The sequence below is a fragment of the Nicotiana tabacum genome, chromosome 1, assembly GCF_000715075.1.
Source record: "Nicotiana tabacum cultivar K326 chromosome 1, ASM71507v2, whole genome shotgun sequence".
NCBI classification, from domain to species: domain Eukaryota; kingdom Viridiplantae; phylum Streptophyta; class Magnoliopsida; order Solanales; family Solanaceae; genus Nicotiana; species Nicotiana tabacum.
Window position 1 is genome coordinate 150,379,529 of NC_134080.1, and position 16,249 is coordinate 150,395,777.

The following is a 16,249-nucleotide window of genomic DNA, read 5'->3' on the forward strand; positions in this document are numbered from 1 at the left end:
CAGTTCGAACATGTGCCCAAGTCCAAAATCTTCATACGAACCTATTGGAACCTTCAAATACTAGTTTCGAAGTCGTTTACTCAAATTGTTAACTCAAGTCAAACATGGCCATCTTAGGCTACTATTATGGAACTAAGTATTTTGAATTCAACTCGAGCCCTTCAAAAAGCAAACCAACCATCTCAGCAAGTCATATAATAGTAAAAGAACATACATGAAGTCTTAAATACAAGAACGAGGATCTAGAAAGTAAAATGACCAGTTGGGTCGTTACCGTTGTTGTAGTTTTAAACTTAGATACACTTGTGGATTGGGTAAGGGGTTTGATAGATGCATTATGTAATATACTTTATTGATATGTGAAGGTTGTGGAATGACTCAGGGTTAATATTCGTAGTGAATATGGTGTTCAAGGAGAAATGATTTACTTGGTTTCTTAGGATGAGGATGCTTCTTAAAGTATTTATGTGCTAATAGAGCACAACCATTCGGTGTGTATTAGCTGTGCATCAGAGATTAAAGTAAAGTGGATTACCCTCAAGAAAGGTTCTAGCGGGTTTAAGTTGCTAGATTTTATTGTATGGCTAAAGACTTGAGATTTGCATTGGATTGTTCCAGAGACCTGCAATATTTTTATATCATTATTGATTCTATATTTCAGTATTAGAGAGATGAAAGGAATAACTTTAGATTCATTAAAGGTTTCTTTGGGCGAGCATTTCAGTTTGAGGTACGTTTGGGTTTGCCGGCCTGCACGTTTGATTTAGAGAGATTCAGTTCTAATGGCTTGGTTATGTGCAAATAGGTTTAAGGGCTTATGATGGTTTTGACCACGACTTGAGGTTGATGTCTTCTGCAGGTATGGGAAGCAGGTTGCGTGTTGAGATTCTCCCGAGTTGATTTAAGTGGAAGGTCTTTAGTTGATGAAGTGTTTATAAAGAGGACCATCCTCCTTGTGATTTAGAGTTTATAACAGGATTGTTGTATTTTCATATTGTAGCATGATAGATGTGGTAAGCCGTGTGAGAGTGAGATTGAATGGACAAGGTTGTCGTTCAGTTTTGAAAGGAAGGTTATGAGTTGGCACGAGAGATTTTAGATTCTCAAAAGAATGCCAAGACTATTATGTATGGCCTGAGAAGGATGTGTTTTGTAAAAACACATTGTGCATTGATTTGCAGATGCTTGACTAGTACTACAGAAATCGCGTGGTTGATAACATTGATGTTCAAGCCTTGCTACTCGACGTAGAAGATTTATGGAAGCATTTTCATAATGTGATTGTATATGCATGACATCATAGTCATCTAAGTGGGGGGGGGGGGGGAGTGATCAAGCATGAAAAGATTCTTGTATTCTTGGGATTAGAGATTGGATCTTCTTAGAGGTAGACTATCACTTTCATCGCGGACTGTGAACATGTATTAAGGGTTAGATAACCGGTTGTACGTGTTATGGATAGGTCATTGTGGACCTTTGGACTATTTACCTATTTCGAAATGGTTGGGATCAGTTTTGGGGCAAAGTGGTAGTACTAATGAGAATGTGTATTCTACACTGGATTGGATTTGTTTACTCAACACAACATTTGCTAGGGGTGTGTCATTGGGTAGAGTTGATCTTATTCATACCCTGATCTGTTTCATGTGTTAACTCTCTTATGCTATGATGAGTTGTGATACTACTTGATTATTCACTTGTGTGTTATGGTCTTGTGTGGTCCTTGTGGTGATATATGAGCGAAATGGCTCTTGAAATATTGATTTTCTTATTGCACCTTTGTTGTTCTTACCTTTTTGTAGTGTATTATGCTACATATCTCCCCATGGTTATGTTTATGCACTTCACGTGTTTGTGGTTGATATACGTGTATTTGGTGAGTATGAGAATTTTAGATTAGTGGATGTTCCCATGTGAATTGACATGTTTAGACTGGATTTCACGCTGCAACAATATGATATTGGATCGAGTTACACACTGCAACGCTGTTATGTTGGGATACGACTATTTGTGTTTATCTCGAGTGTTTTGTTTCATTCTTGTGGTATGGGTTCATAAAGTTATGCATTTATTGTTATATCTTTTGAACTTGTTGGGTAGTTCTCTTATTTGGTTCTCTTTCTATTATTGGTCGTATAAGGTTCTAGTTAGCATTTGGTGTGGCATGTTGGACTGGTAGCTTATATTGGGTGAGACAAGGTTATTGTAAGGTCCCGTGAAAACTTGTACTCAAAACCGGGTAGCTCGTGGTGTTAAATCCCGAATATATGTTAGGAATGTGTAATATTAAGCGAGCCGCGGTCCGGACCCTTTTGGTACTGATCTATGTTATAAAAAGTCAAGAAATACTGTTTTCCAGGAAAATGCAATTCTGCGGTCTAGAATGCGGTCACATAACAGATATGCGGACCGTATAATCGCCGCAAAGTGAGTCAGTGTGTTGGTCGAATTGGAGGTTAAATATGCGGTCCAATATGCGATCGCATAACGAATATGCGGACCGCATAGTCGTCGCATATTTCCCTTGGGATTTTGTGAGGGGCAGTTCTGCGGTGCACTATGCGACCGCATAATGGGTATGCGGACCGCATTTCTGCCACATACCTAGGCAATGTGTTCAAATTTTGGGAGCACTTTTGCGGTCCATTCTGCGGACTGCATTTCCACTCTGCGATTGCAAAGTGCGATCGCATACCTAACTCGGGATCCTATTTTTCTAAATTTTAAACCCGACCCCTTCTTCAATAAAACACCCCAACCCCTTATTTTAACATATTTTCTGAACAAAACTAGAGAGAGGGAAGAGAGAATTCTTGAGAGATAAAGTCCTACCTTCATGAATTTGATTCTTAAAAGTCACTCGGGTCGGGGAATTTCAAGTAATAGTCTTCATCTCCGTTCTTGCAGGTAAAATCCCCAACCCTTTTTCATTGTTTTCAGATTTAAACAAAAAGGGGGATTCTCATGCGTTAATTCTTGAAAATGAAAGTTGAAATACACATGCATGTCCTTTAAAACCTAGATTCTAGTAAGAGGAATTAGGTAGAAGTAAAGATTTGCAAAAGAGGGGTTGATAACCTAAGTAAGTTCGGGTTGAGTTTGTGAACTTTAATTGTAAGTTATATGTGTTAACTTGTGAACTAGATTGACGGTACTAGGCTGTTGGTGAATTGAAAGTAGAAGTTAAAAAGGGAATTCGACTCCAGGTATGTAAGGCTAACTTTAACCTTTGTAAAGTCACCTTGTTTGGTGTACGAGTAATTGGTATGTGTCACTTATGTGGACTATTTGCAAATTCTTGTGATTAATATGCCTTGAACGTTGTTGGTTAAGTCTCCCGATATAATAGTGTAAGTAAATGGCAACAAACCAAGTGTGTGTATGTGAATGTGTTTATGTGGTAAGAGATGTGTAACAAATGATGGAAAGAAATCGTAATTGATGCAATTGAAACAACTGTGGTAATATCATATGTGACTTGTCGCGGGCAATTATCGTTTTGACTTAAATTGTGTACGGGCTGTTGCATATGATGGAAATGGTATTGATGTTTATGAAAATTCTTTATGAATTGTTGTTGTTGTCGTGTGAAATATGATTGTCCGGTGGGATCGGGTTGCGCGCCGCAACACGAAGTTATAAGGTGTGGGTTGTGGTGATAAGGGTGGCCGAGGTAATAAGGGTGGAAAAGTGATCGAAATCACTATTGAAATAAAAATATGTGAAAGTTGTGAAATCATTGATGTGATGAAATAATGTTGAAAGGGGAAAATGAGAGATTGTGGAGTTTGTTTGGCTTTGGTTGTTCCTTTCATGTGCATTTGATTGTTGATGCTATTACTGTTTGTTATCTGTGTATTTCTTGATTTTACTTGGGGTAAAGTTTGTTCATACATACCAGTACAATTAAAATGTACTGACGTCCCTTTTGCCGGGGGCGCTACATTCGTGTTATGCTTGTAGGTGGTTCCATAACAGGTACTCCAGCCTACCAACAGTAGCACTCCTTCACCTCCCGTCAGCTGAATTGGTGAGCCCCTTTCCTCTCGGGGCCCTGCGTGGCTCATGCCGCTTATCTTCCCGAAAATTTTATTTTGGTATTTGTGTAAAGTATAGCCGGAACCTTGTTACCGGCAAGTATTGTAACACTCTTCTGTATCTCTAGAGGCTCTGTAGACAGGAAATGTGGGTTATGTACTTATGTATTTAGGGCAGTATAACTTGTAAACCACGCTAAGTAACTATGTATGTTATGTAAATCTCGTAAGAATGTGTTTAAATTTATAAATGGCTATTTCACTTGGTTAATGGGTAATGGAAACGTAGGGTATCACGTGGAATAGGAAAGACACTCAGGTCTACTTGGCTGGGGGCTACCCGGTCGAGCGCCGGTCGAGCCCCTCGGTTTTCGGGCCGTGACAAACTTGGTATCAGAGCCTAAGGTTTTAAAGTGTCCTGCGATGTCTCGGAGCCGTGTCTAGTAGAGTACTCCTTATCGGTGTGTTGTCGACCACATCTATAAGTTGGAGGTTACATGGGCATTTAGGAAATTATCTTCTTCTTTGTTACTCTATATCGTGCGGTGAAGTGAAAAGTGGAAGTATTTACATCTAACTCGTACTCTGTTCCAAATTTTCAGTAATGGCACCTAAGAAGAGAGCTAGACTCGGCCCAAATGTGGCCGTGAATCATGTACCTAATGTCGTGGATGAGAGTGACTCCCTGGTCTTGAATCTGCCTGGCCCATCTATTCCAGATCCAAGTATTCCTGTTCCAGCTGCGGCAGAGGGTGCTACCATCCCTCCCACTGATATTCCTGATCTTGATGCAATTCCAGCTTCCGGTCCCGGGGTTTCTTATGGGGACCTTAGATGAGCCATCCATATGTTGACCCAGTTAGTGGCCGCTCAGGCCCAGAGATCTCATGATGCCCCTGCGCCCCCCAGCGGACAGGGAGATTCCGCCAGCTCCAGAGTCAACCAGTTTCTGCGGTTGGCCCCTCCAGAGTTCACGGGCACAGACCTAGAGGCCAATCCGCAGGATTTCCTTGATGAAATGTATAAGACCCTTCGAGTGATGAAGGCTATAGAGACGGAAGGGGTTGAGTTGGCTTCATACAGGTTGAGGGGAGCAGCGTATTCGTGGTTCGAGATGTGGGAGGATTCACGTGGGGAGGGTAGACCTCCGGCTAGATGGAATGAGTTTGTAGATGCATTCATGGACCACTTCTTGCCTGCCGAGACAATGGCGGCCCGTGCCACAGAGTTTGAGGTCCTCAAGCAGGGCAGTATGAGTGTTTGGGAGTACCACATGGAATTTGTGAGGTTGTCCAAGTATGCTCCTCAGTTAATGTCGACCATGGATGCTCGAGTTCGGCGATTCGTTCAGGGTCTTAGTCCTTTGGTGGTGAATGAGGCTGCTACAATGGCCTTACACTCAGATATGAATTATGGGAAGATTGTGGGGTTCGCTCAGGCCACAGAGGCTAGGAAGTTGAAAATACAGGCAGAAAGGGAGAGTAGCAGCAGGGCCCGATCAGTAGGTCACTCAGGGAGACCAGTTCCGGGGAGAGGGCCATCAGGGCCATCCCAGTCATATACCCAGTCCTCAGCAAGCACACCGCCATCTGTGCATAGTTATCAGCAGAGCATTCACTTGAGATTAGGTTCAGACAGTAGGAGACCCCATCATTCCGGTCATCCAGGAGGGAGATCACAGCAGCAGGGGAGGGCTTCATGCCCCAAGTTTGGGAGGTTCCATTCCGATACTTGTTATTTGGATATTCCGATATGTTATAGATGCGAGGTGAGAGGTCATATCCAGTGGGACTGCCGTGCGCCCAGTCAGGGCATGGGTAGGGGATTTGCTCAGTCATCCAGTTCTTCAGCTGCCACATCATCCGTGCGTCCTCCAGTCCCAGCAAGGTGCAGTGTAGTTAGGGGTGGAGCTCGTGGTAGAGGTGTACCTAGCCGATTTTACGCCTTGAGTGGTCGCCAGAGTGCAGAGGCCTCCTCAGATGTTGCTACAGGTATCTTGTCTGTTCAGGCCATTGATTGTTATGCTCTTATTGATCCGGGGTCCTTTTTGTCTTATGTCACCCCATTAATTGCTTCAAGTTTTGGGGTAGAACCCAAACAGCTTCATGAGCCGTTCTCTGTATCGACTCCGGTTGGTGATTCTATTACAGCCACGCGAGTTTATAGGAATTGTGTTGTCATGGTATGTGGTCGTTCTACCACGGCCGATCTTATTGAGCTTGAAATGGTGAATTTTGATGTGACTATGGGAATAGACTGGCTTTATTCGTGCTTTGCTAAACTTGACTGCCGAACGAGAGTCATGAGGCTTGAGTTCCCTAATGAGCCGGTTATTGAGTGGAAGGGAAATGGTGTGGTGCCGAAAGGTAGGTTTATTTCCTACCTTCAGGCTTCGAAGATGATTAGGAAGGGGTGTATCTACCATTTGGTCCGGGTGGCGGACACCACTTCAGAAGTGTCTGTCCCCGAGTCCGTGCCAGTCATGAATGAGTTTCTTGAAGTGTTTCTGGACGAGCTTCTAGGGATCCCGCCAGATAGGGAGATTGATTTCGGGATTGATGTATTGCCAGATACGCGGCCGATATACATTCCACCATGCAGAATGGCGCCAGCGGAGTTAAGGGAGTTAAAGGAACAACTAAAGGATTTATTAGAAAAAGGGTTCATACGGCCAAGTGTGTCACCGTGGGGTGCCCCGGTTCTTTTTGTCAGAAAGAAGGATGGGTTGCTCCGGATGTGTATTGATTATTGGCAGCTAACAAGGTCACCATCAAGAATAAATATCCTTTGCCTCAGATAGATGATTTGTTCGACCAATTGCAAGGTGCGAGGTTCTTTTCCAAAATTGATCTACGGTCCAGGTATCACCAATTGAAGATCAGAGAACAGGATATTCCTAAGATTGCTTTCAGAACTTGCTATGGTCACTTTGAATTCTTGGTCATGTCTTTTGGGCTAACCAACGCCCCGACAACTTTCATGGATCTTATGAATCGGGTCTTCAAGCCATTTCTAGACTCATTTGTGATTGTTTTCATTGATGACATCCTTGTTTATTCGTGGAACCGGGAGGATCATGCCGATCACCTCAAGGCAGTTCTGCAGACCCTTTATCAGCACCGGTAGTATGCTAAATTTTCAAAATGTGAATTTTGGTTGGAGTCCGTTACCTTTCTGGGCCATGTTGTTTCAAGTGAAGGGATTCAGGTGGATCCCTAGAAAATTGCAGTAGTAAAAGATTGGCCTAGACCCACGACCCCGATGGAGATCCGTAGCTTCTTGGGTTTAGCGGGGTATTATCGGAGGTTTGTGGAGGGATTCTCTACCCTCGCCTCCCCTTTGACTAAGTTGACGCAGAAAGCAGTTAAGTTCCAATGGTCCGACGCTTATGAGAAAAGTTTTCAGGAATTGAAGTCGAGATTGACCTCGGCGCCGATATTGACATTGCCGGAAGGCACAGAAGGATTTGTGGTTTATTGGGATGCCTCCAGGGTCGGTTTGGGGTGTGTGTTGATGCAACATGGGAAGGTTATAGCGTATGCTTCAAGGCAACTCAAGAATCACAAGAAGAATTATCCGACGCATGATTTGGAGCTTGCGGCAGTTGTATTTGCCTTGAAAATATGGCGGCATTATCTTTATGGGGTCCATGTGGATGTGTTCTCAGACCACAAGAGTCTCCAATATTTGTTCAAGCAGAAGGAGTTGAATTTAAGGTAGCGGTGGTGGTTAGAATTGATCAAGGATTATGATATGGATATTTTATACCATCCAGGGAAGGCAAATGTGGTGGCCGACGCTCTCAGTCGGAAGTCCATGGGTAGTTTGGCTCATTTGGGAGTGGATCAGAGACCTTTGGCTCGGGTGGTTTATCAATTGGCCAGTCTGGGGGTTCGTATTTTGACCTCAGACGAGGGGAAGGTTATGGTGCGTAATGGAGCAGAATCGTCACTGGTAGCGGAAGTCAAGGAAAAGCAGCTCATTGATCAAGCATTAGCATAGATGAAGGAGGCAGTTTTGAATAACAAGACTTTGACATTTTCACTCGGTGGTGAGGATGGTGTATTACGATGTCAAGGTAGGCTATGTGTTCCAGATATGGATAATCTTTGGGGGAGGGTAATGGCGGAGGCTCATAATTCCAGGTATTTTGTGCACCCAGGTTCTACGAAAATGTACCGTGATCTCAAGGAAATTTATTGGTGGAACAGTATGAAGAGGGGTGTGGCGAACTTTGTATCTAAATGTCCGAATTGTCAGCAAGTAAAAGCTGAGCACCAGCGGCCCGGTGGGTTAACTCAGTTTATGGAAATGCCAATGTGGAAATGGGAGATGATCAACATGGATTTCGTGCTTAGCGCAAGTTCAACTCAATTTGGGTAATAGTGGATCGACTCACCAAATCAGCTCACTTCTTGCCAGTCAAGTCCACGGATACTGCGGAACAATATGTTCAATTGTATATCAAGGAAATAGTAAGGCTTCATGTCACTCTACTTTCTATTATCTCAGATCGAGGGGCCCAGTTCACAACTAATTTTTGGAAGAAATTTCAGCAAGGTTTGGGTACTCAGGTGAATCTCAGCACGGGTTTTCATCCGCAGACTGATGGTCAAGCAGAGCAGACTATTCAGACGCTTGAAGATATGTTACGGGCTTGTGTCTTGGATTTCAAAGGTCATTGGGATGATCACTTTCCACTTATAGAATTTGCTTACAATAACAACTTTCATGTTAGCATTCAGATGGCCCCATTTGAGGCATTGTACGGGAGGAGATGTAGGTCTTTGATTGGATGGTTCGAAGTGGGTGAAGCAGAATTGTTAGGGCCAGATCTCATGCACCAGGCTATGGAAAAGGTTAAAATCATTCAGGAAAGGCTGAAAGGTGCTCAGAGTCGCCAGAAATCTTATGCGGACAATCGTCGAAGAAAATTGGAATTCCAAGTAGATGATTGGGTGTTCTTGAGGGTATCTCCTATGAAGGGAGTCATGCTATTTGGGAAGAAAGGGAAGTTGAGTCCTAGATATGTCGAGCCATATCGGGTCACTCAAAGGATAGGATAGGTGGCCTATAGACTGGAATTGCCCCCTGAAATGTCATTAGTGCACCCAGTGTTCCATGTGTCTATGTTAAAGAACGTGGTTGGAGACCCATCCACCATCGTGCCAATCGAGGCTATCGAGGTCAATGAAGAGTTATCATATAAAGAAATTCCGGTCGCTATCCTTGATAGGCAAGTCCACAAATTGAGAAACAAGGAAGTTGCTTCAGTTAAAGTGCTATGGCAAAGTCAACAAGTCGAGGAAGCCACGTGGGAAGCGGAAAGTGAAATGAAAGAAAAATATCCCCATCTGTTTGAACAAGTCTAGTAGTGATCGTGCGAACTCTTGTCTCTAAGTAAATTGATGTTGTGTTAAATCTGGTGCAAAGACACCCCATATTTTTCCCTAAATGCTTTACTATTGTAACTCCTCAAGTTGTGCAAGAATTGTATGTGTTGTGATTAATTGAGTCATGCGCAAGCCCCTTTTTGGTAAATGAAAGTTTTGTAAGAACTCATGTGATAAGTGAATGATTAAAGGCAGTGTAGATTGGTAATGATTAATTGGAACAAGTATAGTGTATTGGAGTGGTTGAACTGTATGGAACTCATTGAAGTGGCCAAATTATGTGCAGGTGTTGAGGTAATGAATTGTATACCAGTTGTAGGGATAATAGGGATAGCGTAATGGTGCTTGGAAATAATGTTTTGGGGGCTCTCTGATAGGTAGATAAGTCTAATTACAAAGGAAACTCTAGCAAATTTTTTTTTTTCAAAAATTGGGAGTTTGCATATCATGCTTTCAAAACCAACCGATTTCCAAAATCCTCATTCGAGGACGAATGATTTTAAGTGGGGGAGGATGTAAGGCCCCGTGAAAACTTGTACTCAAAACCGGGTAGCTCGTGGTGCCAAGTCCCGAATATATGTTAGGAATGTGTAAAATTAAGCGAGCCACAGTTCAGACCCTTTTGGTACTGATCTATGTTATAAAAAGTCAAGAAATACTATTTTCCAGGAAATGCAATTCTGCGGTCTAGAATGCGGTCGCATAACAGATATGCGGACCGCATAATCGCCGCAAAGTGAGTCAGTGTGTTGGTCGAATTGGAGGTTAAATATGCGGTCCAATATGCGATCGTATAACGGATATGCGGACCGCATAGTCGTCGCATATTTCCCTTGGGATTTTGTGAGGGGCAGTTCTGCGGTGCACTATGCGACCGCATAATGGGCATGCGGACCGCATTTCTGCCACATACCCAGGCAGTGTGTTCAGATTTTGGGAGCACTTTTGCGGTCCATTCTGCGGACCGCATTTCCACTCTGCGATCACAAAGTGTGATCGCATACCTAACTCGGGCTCCTATTTTTCTAAATTTTAAACCCGACCCCTTCTTCAATAAAACACTCCAACCCCTTATTTTAACATATTTTCTGAACAAAACTAGAGAGAGGGAAGAGAGAATTCTTGAGAGATAAAGTCCTACCTTCATCAATTTGATTCTTCAAAGTCACTCGGGTCGGGGAATTTCAAGTAATTGTCTTTATCTCCGTTCTTGCAGGTAAAATCCCCAACCTTTTTTCATTGTTTTCAAATTTAAACAAAAAAGGGGATTCTCATGCGTTAATTCTTGAAAATGGAAGTTGAAATACACATGCATGTCCTTTAAAACCTAGAATCTAGTAAGAGGAATTGGGTAGAAGTAAAGATTTGCAAAAGAGGGGTTGATAACCTAAGTAAGTTCGGGTTGAGTTTGTGAACTTCAATTCTAAGTTATATGTGTTAACTTGTGAACTAGATTGACGGTACTAGGCTATTGGTGAATTGAAAGTAGAAGTTAAAAAGGGAATTCGACTCCAGGTATGTAAGGCTAACTTTAGCCTTTGTAAAGTCACCTTGTTTGGTGTACGAGTAATTGGTATGTGTCACTTATGTGGACTATTTGCAAATTCTTGTGATTAATATGCCTTGAACGTTGTTGGTTAAGTCTCCCGATATAATGGTGTAAGTAAATGGTAACAAACCAAGTGTGTGTGTGTGTGAATGTATTTATGTGGTAAGAGCTGTGTAACAAATGATGGAAATAAATCATAATTGATGCAATTGAAACAACTGTGGAAATATCATATATGACTTGTCGCGGGCAATTATCGTTGTGACTTAAATTGTGTACGGTCTGTTGCATATGATGGAAATGGTATTGATGTTTATGAAAATTCTTTGTGAATTGTTGTTGTTGTCGTGTGAAATATGATTGTCCGGTGGGATCGGGTTGCGCGCCGCAACACGAAGTTATAAGGTGTGGGTTGTGGTGATAAGGGTGGTTGAGGTAATAAGGGTGGAAAAGTGATCGAAATCACTATTGAAATAAAAATATGTGAAAGTTGTGAAATCATTGATGCGATGAAATAATGTTGAAAGGGGAAAAGGAGAGATTGTGGAGTTTGTTTGGCTTTGGTTGTTCCTTTCATGTGCATTTGATTGTTGATTCTATTACTGTTTGTTATCTGTGTATTTCTTGATTTTACTTGGGGTAAAGTTTGTTCATACATACCAGTACAATTCAAATGTACTGACGTCCCTTTTGCCGGGGGCGCTACATTCGTGTTATGATTGTAGGTGGTTCCATAACAGGTACTCCAGCCTACCGACAGTAGCACTCCTTCACCTTCCGTCAGCTGAATTGGTGAGCCCCTTTCCTCTCGGGGCCCTGCGTGGCTCATGCCGCTTATCCTCCCGAAAATTTTATTTTGGTATTTTCTGTAAGGTATAGCCGGAGCCTTGTTACCGGCAAGTATTGTAACACTCTTCTGTATCTCTAGAGGTTCCGTAGATAGGAAATGTGGGTTATGTACTTATGTATTTTGGGCAGTATAACTTGTAAAACAAGCTAAGTAACTATGTATGTTATGTAAATCTCGTAAGAATATTTTTAAATTTATAAATGGCTATTTCACTTGGTTAATGGGTAATGGAAACGCAGGGTATCACGTGGAATAGGAAAGGCACCCAGGTCCGCTTGGCTAGAGGCTACCCGGTCGAGCGCCGGTCGCGCCCCTCGGTTTTTGGGGCGTGACAGTTATTGGATCTGGAATTAGTATAATCAAATTTGGATGAGGTATGTTTGCAAGAAGAATGTTGTTGTCGACTCAGAATTTGGAAATGGTTTTTGTCGGGTGAGAGAACTCCAGGACTTAGTTTCTACATGTTTATTTCATCAATAACAGTGTTGCTAAGGTTTGGAATAAAGTTTCAAGTGATATGAGGTATATTACCGGTACTGGATTCGATAATAAGCAGCTATTGTGGTCGAAAGATATAGCTATAAGTATATGATTTATGCGGTACAACGAGTGGTTGTATCTTGGGAGTATATTTATGGTTTGATGCAACTTGTGGGGATTGATACAATGAATATATACAAGAATCAAATTTTAGAAGGAGCTCCGGAAATTGGAATTTGGTTTCAAGGATTATAAGCTAAGATTGAAGAAAAAATCTTCAATCGGGATTGTGTTAATGGGCTTATATGGATTGAGGTGATGTGAGATCACCCATAGGTATGTGTATGATGAGCTTATATGGTGATTTGGCAGATTTGGAATGACGCTTGGCACGTTCGAGGATGAACGTATGTTTAAGTAGGGGAAAAATATAACAACTCGGCCAGTCGTTTTGAGTGCTAGTATTCTGTTTGGTGGTTTGAGTCTTTAAGTAGATTCATATGATGCATTAAGACTTGCGTGTATGGTTGATTTTGATGTTCGAGAGGTTCAGGATTGATTCAGTAGAGTGATTCTCAATTTGGAAGATTTTAGTTGGAAGAGTTCACCAAGGTTTGACTTTTGTGTAAATGACCTTAGTTGGTCTCAATAGGTTCTTTTGGATGATTGAAACTTGTATGCAAAGTTTGGTTGTGATCCAGATTGTCTAAGTGTGATTCAGACATGTTCGACGAAGTTGGAATGTTTAAAAGTTAAGGGAATAATTTCATCATCGATTTTTGGTTTTGAGATTATTTATGGTGAATCGAGCCTTTGAATAAGTTTGAATAAGGTATATTGTAACGACCCGATTGATCATTTTGTGTAGTTGCACCACGTTACCTCTTTTATTGCTTCACACTTATGTGTTTATGATTTTATGACTTGCGGGGTTAGTTAAATTTGTTTCGGGAAGCTTTCTGGTTAATTTGGTTCCTTGACTTAGAAGTTTTAGTTTGAAAATATTAACCAAACTTTGACTTTGTGAAAACGACCCCGAAAATGTATTTTTATGGCTCCGGTAGCTTCGTATCGTGATTTTGGACTTGGGCGTTTGCCCGAAATTGATTTGTCGAAATTTTGCAATTTAAAGTTTAAAAGTTTGACCGTAGGTTGACTTTTAGCTATCGAGCTCGGAATTTAATTTTGGGACTTGGAATAGGTCCGTTATTTTATTTAGAACTTGTCTGCAAAATTTGGTGTCGTTTGGAGTTGATTTGATAGGATTTGGACGGTTAGTTGTAATTCTAAAAGTTCTCAAAAATTTCTTGGAAAATCGTGCGTTTTAGTGTTTGCTTTAGAGTTTTAGATGTTATTTTTGTGCTTTGATCGCGCGAGCTAGTTTGTATGAAGTTTTTAGACTTATGTAAAGGTTTGGTTGGAGCCCTGAGGGCTCGGGTGAGTTTTGAACATGTTTCAAAATAGTTTTAGACTGAAATTGGACTGTTGGTGCTGCTGGTGCTCAGACATCACAATTGCGAGCACCGACAGTGTACTTGCAAAGGCGATAGTAAGGGCTCTGATGTCACAATTGCGACAACCCCTTCGCAATTGCGAAGCCTGCCAGATTTCACCCTAGTTCGCATTTGCGAACAAATGTTCGCTTTTACGGTGTCCACCAGTTTGCAATTGCGATATGTGCTGAGTCTGTCAGGGTTCGCAAATGCGAGCCCTGGTTTGCTATTGCCAGGGTTTGCAAATGCAAACCCTGTGTCGCGAATGCGACATCTGCAGCTGGTTAAAGGGCCGAGAGATGGGATTTTTGAACTCATTCTCACATTTTTGAACCCTAGATTCGGTAGGAGGCAATTTTGAAAGGGGGATTTTCATCTACAAACCTTGGGTAAGTGATTCTAATCTATCTAATCATATTCCATCAAGTTATCTTAGATTTTAATATCAAAATCATGTGAATCAAAGTGAGAATTTGTGAAACTTTGTCAAGTTTTTGAAAAATAAGAATTTGAGTTTTGAGAGTCGATTTGGACTCGAATTTTGAAACTAATCACATACATGAACTAGTGGGGTCATGGGTAGACGGAATCTACCATTTGTCAGGGTTTTGACCGGGTGGACCCCGGGTTGACTTTTTGGGAAATGTGTAAAGATCTTAACTTTATTTATTGCAATTGAATTCCCTAGTATTGTTTGATAATATTGAGTCGATTTTGGTTAGATTTGAACCGTGTGGAGGCGGATTTTAAGGGAAAAACTATTTCTGAGTGTTGAATTGGCCTAGTTGAGGTATGCGCTAAGAACACACTATCACCGAATGGGCATAACTCCACTGTCCAGTGATGAAATTCCATCGGACTTGGCTCAAAAGAACAGCCTTAGCACTGATCACAACCCCCAATTGGTTTCATCCCACATTTCCAAGCGCGTTGCTATAGAGTTACAAAAAGATGCAGCAAATACTATAACTTCGACTCGTGTGGAACTCTCAGAAACTTCCCAATCCGTTCCTGGGCCAAATCGAGCAATTCTAGGCCGTGGAGTTTCTCCCCCAGGTCAAATACTACCTCCCCACCAAATCTCAGACCATTCTACCATAGGAAATGAGAGCCCTGATGTTCTGCAAAACTCCATCAAGGAGACAGTTGCCGGAGAAGACGTTGCAGGTATCCAATTGGTACGAAACCAATGTGAAAATGTCTCCGCTAACCTAGAAAACACTTCCAATCCTCAAACCCCTCCACATTCAACCAACCTCCACAACAATTCAAAAAGCAAATTCTGCAATCGTGAATATAACAGGTGTTCGACAAAATGTCCTAACCAATTCCAATGACCTAATTGAATTACCAGTTGTTCAGTTGGCCGGAGATGGTGAACCAACTATCCAAATCGACCAAGGTCAATGCCAAAATCTTCTGCAGATATAGGGATTCTTCCCAATCCATCACAACCTCAGGTCAACTAATCAAAAGTCACAACATCTTCAAAATCGACTCCTGCAACTACCACTAGTACAGGTGTTCAACTAAAAGCACCAGTCATCTTTCCTTCATCAGAAAACAGGTGAACGACCTCACTAAAACAACTATTCAAAATGCTCCAGGACACTTGGAGAAGACATCAACCAATGGACTATCTAGTCATGTTGCCAAGACTCCCCCAACAAGCTCAAACAAAAACCCAAACCACCCCTTCCCCATCTACTTCCACACACCCAAAGATCTCAGCCAACTTGGATAAACCTCAACATCCACAAAACAATAAGTCACCTACAGAGCCTATCCAAAATGCCCAGCTTCACACAATAAACCAGATATTTCACTAAAATAAACAAATACCCAACCAAAAAAATCACCCAATTTTCCTGCCCCACTTCCTCCTACCATCACACATTCCCTAGCAACCAAACTAAGAGCAAAACATGCAGCAGATTTAACTCCAATAGAATTTACACCCCCAAAATAACCACCAAACAGGGTCAACCAATGGTTATCTTCACCAGGAAATATGATATGGTCACTCTAGCCAATAGATGTCAATACATGTGGGCAAATTTCTTAACACTATGCCAAGAATGGAAATGATCAAAAGAAGTTTTATAGCTCAAACCGAGCTAAGAGGAGGAGTTAAATAGTCCACAACAATGCTCGAACAGTGTACATTGATCTAGACAATGAGTACGACCACATCACTATCTGGACCAAAAAATTCATATACATCGAAGGTCAAAGAATGAATATTCAAGCCTGGACTCCCAACTTCAAACCTAATGAGGACACCCCAATTTTCCCAGTATGGATAGTCATTCCTAAATTACCTTGGCATTTCTACTATATGGAGGTCTTATCAGTCTTGTTATCACCAATTGGTAAGGTACTACATCTGGACCTTGCTTCAATGCAAAAAACCTAGGGACGCATAGAAAAAGTAAAGATGCAGGTAG